This window comes from Atta colombica, unplaced genomic scaffold (assembly GCF_001594045.1).
Source record: "Atta colombica isolate Treedump-2 unplaced genomic scaffold, Acol1.0 scaffold188, whole genome shotgun sequence".
In the NCBI taxonomy this organism is placed as follows: Eukaryota; Metazoa; Arthropoda; class Insecta; order Hymenoptera; family Formicidae; genus Atta; species Atta colombica.
In genome coordinates, this window is record NW_017259280.1 from 375,570 (window position 1) to 383,606 (window position 8,037).

The following is an 8,037-nucleotide window of genomic DNA, read 5'->3' on the forward strand; positions in this document are numbered from 1 at the left end:
GTCAACATTAACCAGTGCACATCATCAGCAATTTCATACAACAACATACATTTTTTCTTTCATAATCATGTTTAGTTTTTTGCTAAAAAAAAAGCATATGCGGGAAGCTTTGCTTTTCTGTTTCAATTTGAAGAAATCGGCTGCCGCATCGAATGCTTGTGGAGGCCTATGGCGACAATGCTTTATCGGAAACAACGTGCAGAGATTGATTTCGCCGGTTCAATGACGACAATTTTGACCTGAATGACAAGAAGCGTGAAAATCGGCCCAGGAAGGTTGAGGACTGTCAATTGGCTCTTTTGGACGAGGACGATACCCAATCGCAAAAAATGCTTGCCGAACAATTGGGTGTTTCTCAAGCAGCCATTTCCATGCGGCTACATGCCATGAGGAAGATTCAAAAGATCGGAAAATGGGCCGCATGAACTGAATGATAAAGCGACGCCAAAATACATGCCAAATTTTGCTTGCCAAACAAAAAAGAAAGTCGTTCCTGCATCGGATTGTGACAAGCGATGAAAAGTGGATCTATTTTCAGAATCCTAAAGCAAGAAATCTTGGATTGATCCCGCCCAACCATCAACATCTTCCTCAAGATCAAATCGCTTCGGACGGAAAACAATGCTGTGCGTTTGGTGGGATCAGAAGGGTGTCATTTACTACGAGCTGTTAAAACCTGGTGAAACTGTTAATGCTCACCGCTACCACCAACAACTGATCAAATTGCATCGTGCTCTGCGTGATAAAAGGCCGCATTATCGGAAAAGACATGACAAGCTGATTTTCCTCCACGACAATGCATCATCGCACACGTCAACAATGATCCAAAATTACTTGGAGACACTCAACTGGGAAGTGTTACCCCATCCCGCTTACTTACCAGACCTGGCATCTTCTGACTATCACCTGTTTTCGTCGATGGGCCACGCGCTCGCTGAGCGGCACTTCAATTCTTACGAAGATGTCCGAAAATGGCTTGATGAGTGATTTGCCTCGAAAGATGAGGAATTTTTTTGGTATACACAAATTGCCCGAAAGAATGTAATGGGAAAAATGTATATAATAGTTAGCGAAGGCAAGTACTTTGAATAAATTTGTTTTTGCTTCCTAGGAAAAAAAATGTGTTTTTCTGACTAAAAAACAGCGGATTTAAGCTTATACAAGCCTATAACAATGCGCGGGGTCGGGACCGTAACTCGCGATGCAACTATTGCGGAAATTTTTGAAAATGTCAGCTACTATTGTAACAAGACATCCGTTTTCAAATATAGATCACTGTACTCACAAAGCGTTCGGGTGGAGAATTGCTACCACGTTCGTGGCGTGAGCGTAATTGCTTTCGGTATCGCCTGTCAACGAATTGAAAAATAATTCGTGCGGTGGTAAGCATGTGTCCTGCAATTTTTCGACGCAGTCAATGTACTCGTACAGAAAAACATCTTTTTGTGTGAGAAGATCGAAATCCTCTACGCTGAGCTTGCAAAATTCGGAACGTATAATTTTTAATTTATCTTTGTCAAGATACGCCAATTTGTCGCTTGCATTTGAAAGAATCAATAAAACGTAATTTTACACAATTTTTCTGAAAATTCTTTTCATTTTTGTATTTGGTGCTATCGATATTTACCAGGTGTACAAGTATGAAATGATGATTTGAGAAACAGATGGCGCACTAATGCAGTGTGAAGTACAAAGATTTAACATTATACGCCATTTTTGTACCATCAACAAGTATCAAACGCGCAAAGTGATTTGATTGAAAAGTGTTTATATAGTATTGTGTTGCTGTGTTTAATATGACGAAATTTGTGCCAAATAAATAGCATTCGCGGACAGCATTAATTTTTTGTTTTCATTTGAAGAAAACTGTTGCGGAATCATACCGATTACTTGGAGAAGCTTATGATGAACATGCTCCATCGCAAAAAACGTGTGAACGATGATTTCAGCGTTTCAAAATTGGAAATTTCGATGGAGATTTCAAGGAATACGGAAAACCGCCCAAAAAGTACGAAGACGTGGAATTGCAAGCATTGCTGGATGAAGATGATTCACAAACACAAAAACAACTCGCAGATCAATTGAACGTTAGTCAATAAGCTGTTTCCAATTGTCTACGAGAATTGGGAAAGATTCAGAAAGTCGGCAGATGGGTGCCACATGAATTGAACGAGAAACAGATGGAGAGGCGTAAAAACACATGTGAAATTTTGCTCGAACGATACAGAAGAAAGTCATTTTTGTATCGTATCGTTACTGAGGATGAAAAGTGAATTTTTTTTGAGAATCCCAAGCCCAAAAAATCATAGGTAGATTCATCCACATCGACTGCAAGACCGAATCGCTTTGGCAGAAAGACGATGCTCTGCGTTTGATGGGACCAGAAGGGTGTGGTCTATTATGAGCTATTGAAGCTATAAGCTAGCGAAATGGTTAATACCAAACGCTATTAACAATTGATCGATTTGAACCGTTCGCTGTTTAAAAAACGATCAGAATACCAAAAGAGGCAACACAAGGTCATTTTTTTCCATGACAATGCTCCATCACATACGGCAAAACCAGTTCGGGACACATTGGAAGCACTCGGCTGGGAAGTTCTACCCTATGCAGCTTACTCACCAGACTTGGATCCTTCCGATTATCAATATTAACCAATACACATCATCGGCAATTTCATATAACAACATACATTTTTTCTTTCGTAATCATGTCTAGTTTTTTGCTAAAAAAAAAGCATATGTGGGAAGCTTTGCTTTTCTGTTTCAATTTGAAGAAATCGGCTGCCGAATCGCATCGAATGCTTGTGGAGGCCTATGGCGACAATGCTTTATCGGAAACAACGTACAGAGATTGGTTTCACCGGTTCAATGCCGATAATTTTGACCTGAATGACAAGAAGCCCAGGAAAGTTGGAGGACTGTGAATTGCAGGCTCTTTTGGATGAGGACGACCCAATCGCAAAAAATGCTTGCCGAGTAATTGGGTGTTTCTCAAGCAGCCATTTCCATGCGGCTACATGCCATAGGGAAGATTCAAAAGATTGGAAAATGGGCCACATGAACTGAATGATAGGCGACGCAGATGGAGCGACGCTAAAATACATGCCAAATTCTGCTTGCCAGACAAAAAAGAAAGTCATTCCTGCATCGGATTGTGACAAGATGAAAAGTGGATCTATTTTCAGAATCCTAAATGCAAGAAATCTTGGGTTGATCCCGCTCAACCATCAACATCTTCCTCAAGACCAAATCGCTTCGGACGGAAGACGATATTGTGCGTTTGATGAGATCAGGAGGGTGTCATCTATTACGAGCTGTTAAAACCTGGTGAAACTGTTAATGCTCACCGCTACCACCAACAAATGATCAAATTACACCGTGCTCTGCGTGAAAAAAGGCCACATTATCGGAAAAGACATGACAAGCTGATTTTCCTCCATGACAACGCACCATCGCATATGTCAACAATGATCCAAAACTACTTGGAGACATTCAACTGGGAAGTGCTATCACATCCCGCTTACTCACCAGACTTGGCATCTTCTGACTATCACCTGTTTTCGATCGATCACGCGCTCGCTGAGTGGCACTTCGATTCTTACGAAGACGTCCGAAAATGACTTGATGAGTAGTTTGTCTCGAAAGATGAGGAATTTTTTTGGCGTGGTATACACAAATTGCCCGAAAGAATGTAATGGGAAAAATGTATAGTTAGCGAGGGCAAGTACTTTGAATAAATTTGTTTTTGCTTCCTAGGAAAAAAAATGTGTTTTTCTGACTAAAAACAGCGGATTTAAGCTTATACACCTGGTATATTAATGAATAACAAGGTATTCGGCAAAACTATGGAAAACAGTGCTATGGAAAGCACATCGATATAAAATTAATAACAAAATGGGACGAACGATACGGTGCGGAGGCAATGATCGCAAAACCAAATTTCCACAACCGCAGCGCAGAATTTGATCGCCGTCGAAATGCGCAAATTCTTAGTAAAGTTCGACAAGCTGATTTACGTGGGTATGTGCTCGACATATCAAAAGTCTGCTTGAATTTTACCACGAGTACATATAACCGATGTATCGCGACAAATGCAAGATCATGTACATGAACATGTCGACACGGATAGTTTCATTTATCATATAGAATACGATGATGCTTATAAGACTATGAAACGCGATTAGATTCGATATGAGTGATTATCCAGCGGACAATGCCGGTATGCCTCTCGCGAATAAAAAAGTACTCGATGAAATATTTGATGAAGAACGAGAACAACGGTGTATTAATCGAAGTATACACGATATCCGAATTGAAAATCGCTCTGAGTCCATGCGACGACAAACGATACGTTGTACCGGGTTCGACGGAGACATTACTATAAAGACATTAGCGGATACCTTTGTAATATATACATACGTATTATATGTATATATTATATGTATATATATTATATGTATATATTATATATATTATATGTAGTATTCTTTGTAGTATATTGCTATTGTATATTACTATTGTAATTTATACTTATTTAACATTTATTGTATGTTACTATTGTTATATTTTCATATGTTATATATCGTATGATTTTATATTTATACATAGTATTAGAATTAGTATTTTAATTTACTGTGTATTTTTTATATGTAGAAAAAAGTACACGAATTAAAATTGTATCAAATGACATTGTTTTTATGTATCCATAAATTGGGCGATCCATTGAATCCCATTTGATCTTGTCTCTTTTTCTACTTTCTCCACGAGATACATGTCCGGCTGAGCAGCGCGATGCAACTCGTGCTCGTAGAACGCCCCAGCGATGGATTTTCCGCGATAGTCCTCGAGTATATTAGGTTACGAGTACACTTTACCGATCGTAAACACCTCGATGATCCAATTTGACGTGTAACACTTCTTAAAAACCGTCTTGTATTTGCTCACGTGTACCGAACGAATCGCCCACTTTGAATTTTGCCAATGATTTTTATCACGTTGTACACCATGTTCAAGAATCTTTTGGCGATCGCGGGAGTTACGTTGGCGGGTCGCATGCCGATAGTACACAATGCGATGCTTGCGCGCATTGTAATCTGACACGAGACGCAGCAGCTCGTTGAACTAATTGCCGTTAAGTGTAAACATCTTCCATGTGTCGTTTTTGAGTGTGCGATTGAACCACTCGATCACTGATGCTTTCAACATCAAATACATGGAATAGTAATTAACGTCGTGTTTTTCAAGATTTTTTGCACATTGATGTTATAAAACTCCTTCCCCATATTCGTTTGTAAATTTGTCGAACATCTTCCACTCGCTCGAATTATCTTAGTGATAGTGTCAGTCATCTCGCTTCCATCCTTGTTCTTATGGCCCACGCATACTTGCTCAATATATCGATGAATATGTAGTGATGGCCTCTGTTGAAGTTCGAGAACGGGCGCATCTCGATAATATCAAGCTGCCACAGATCGTCGTATCCCCGGACTATGACGCGCCTTCGCGGAAAATTTCTTCTCGCCGAAGTGTGCAATTCCTCAACAAGTCGGCATCTCTCGACGCTAACTTTTCTTTTTTTCATGATTCAACGCGTAATATGGTATACACAGCGTGCAAGAAAAAAATATATTGTTTCTCGTTGACGCCACTCGACTGACCCGTTTCGTCGGTTTAATTTATAATAAGACTAGCTTCGAAGTTTTTCGATAATAGCATCTCGTTTTGTCAACGTTGTTGCTCACTCGGTGCGAATCGTAGATAATCCATCAACTCGTTGGGAACGTCCTAGTGCATGTAATCGCGTTCAGTGTCATTGGATAAGTAATCCCTTTCCAGATTTCTTCTTCTGTTTCTTGAGTGTGATGAACGGCGCAATTTGTACTTGTATCCCCTGTTGCTCAATAATCCGCCCTGCGAATGATGCTTGTGTGTGTTTATCGCCAGCAGCATGCTCTTGTACTTGTTCACATCGTCTTCCGTGTAGAGGAGATCGTCAGGAATTCTCTTGAAAATTAATTCGTAAAAATCGGGTGTACCGGCGTATCGTACGCCGTCGATAATTATGTTGTCCGCGTCATCCACGTCGAAATTGCCAAACATCAATTCATCCTTGTGTAAATAAACACATTTATTCGTAAACACATAACCTATACTGTTGTTTTGTTCATCTCGCGCTCCTCTCAGAACTTTTGACGTATTTTTAATAAAGCTTTGAGCTATCGATACTTTGACTGTTGTAGCGATTTCGAGTAGACATACACGTTTTTGAAACGTACGCTGTTCGGCTCTCGAGCAAGCTTATGAGAACATTGATTTTACCGCAATTCGAAGGACCACAAACTATATATATATATTATATATATATATATATACATATATACTCACGTATATACCGCGGCAGCATTTCGGCGTGCTTATGCTTTTTTGTGCTGCCTTCCATCATTCGCAATTTCGCGTCACAGTTTGTGACGCGTATCGTCAGAGATTGCCGCACAAATTTCATGCTCGCACTAAAGGCTCTCGAACAATTATTTGATCCTTTGATACACGAATTATTCGTTGCAGTCAAATTTTCATAAGGGTTTTAACTGAGTCGCTGATCACGAATCTGGAGTCAATTTAGCAAAATTCAATATGGCAGATAAGAATCTCATAAGAATCATTGGCTTCACTGTCTCTTTCATCTAATCCACAATCAGTAGGAATATCTACAAACTCGTTTTCCTCTGTATCCGATTGATCGGATTGACTACTATTTTCGTCAGTCATTGTTACTTTTTCAATTGTATATGACAAAAAGAAGTACTTTATATTTTAGTAGAGGTTACTAGATAGACTATTGCGTAATATGATGTTACCATGTTTTCACTGAATTATATCTTGAAATTATTCATAAATTTTCAGTTAAGATTTTCAGATTTAAAAACCCGTGTAATTTCAACGATTATCTAAAAGGAAAGAATTCAGATTGGGGACATGTGATTTGTGAAGAATATTTTATTGAAAGAGACAATTATCATCTAATTTACTGAATTTCAACAAAGCATTTGAGAATAACGGAAAATAAAACTTTTAGTATCAAAATGTAAAAATTTAGCTACTCTGGACTCATGTAAGAGTATTTATATTGTATATTAGTTTCAAATTTTTTATCATTTTGAATAAAAATTTGGAATGAAGTTGAAAACTAAATCTATCAATATAAAATAAAAAATGTCAAATAAAACTAATAACTTGAGCGTGCATATTCTTATGCACTAATTTTCATGTAGCCTAAAAAATATTCCATGAACCGTAATAAATCTTCAATACAGTATTTAATTATCGTTCAAAAAAATCTTCTGTACAATTTTTAGAGTGAATAAATCATTCTCAGAATTAATGGTCCACCATACATCAAATATGCTAACTTCGAAAATATAATTTCACGCTTAGTCAATGATTTAAAGTCGACCTAAATATGAATTTTGACGATAAATAAAGCACTTTGATATTTTGGTGCACTATATTGGATCTGCTAACCCATTCGGCATGTTATATTTCAGCAACGTTGCTGAAATGTTTCAAATGCATTTTTCAAATGTTACATCATTTCAGTAATGTTGCTGAAATGGAAGAACATTGCTGCAACGTTTCAAGTGAAATATTGCAATTGAAATATTACTGAAATATTTCTGTACCATAACCGAAGCTTGCAACATTTCAGTAATGTTATATGTCGAGTGGATAATTTATTCTGGGAATTTCATTTCAAAATTGTAATCATTGATCCCAATACATCAATTTTCAAGGTAAATAAAACATTTAAAAAATTTTTAGAGTGAATCCGCCATGTTGGATTCATCATCTTGAATTTTGAAAATTTGATTTCAAATTCATAATCAGCGATCCAAAAAACCCTTGTATATCAATTTTCAAGGCAAATAAAGCATTTTTTAAATTTTCACCATTATTGGATACTCCATATTGAATTTTTTTGCTAAACTGACTCCAGATTTGTAATCAGCGACCTTAAAAAAAAAAATATATATATATA

At 37.7% G+C, this 8,037-nt stretch overlaps 1 protein-coding gene and 1 long non-coding RNA gene across 2 annotated transcripts in view; one reads left to right on the forward strand and one right to left on the reverse strand.

The window, feature by feature from the left end:
• The window catches only part of LOC108686647, an 18,524-nt gene extending 12,618 nt beyond the window's left edge, over positions 1-5,906 (reverse strand). The window contains exons 1-2 of the long non-coding RNA XR_001931717.1: positions 5,042-5,906; positions 3,531-3,534 (exon numbers count right to left, since the gene is read on the reverse strand). This is a non-coding gene — a long non-coding RNA (uncharacterized LOC108686647). The remainder of the gene's footprint in view (positions 1-3,530; positions 3,535-5,041) is intronic.
• The window catches only part of LOC108686646 (zinc finger and BTB domain-containing protein 14-like), a 107,836-nt gene that overhangs the window by 80,598 nt on the left and 19,201 nt on the right, over positions 1-8,037 (forward strand). The gene's annotated exons all lie outside the window — the stretch shown is intronic.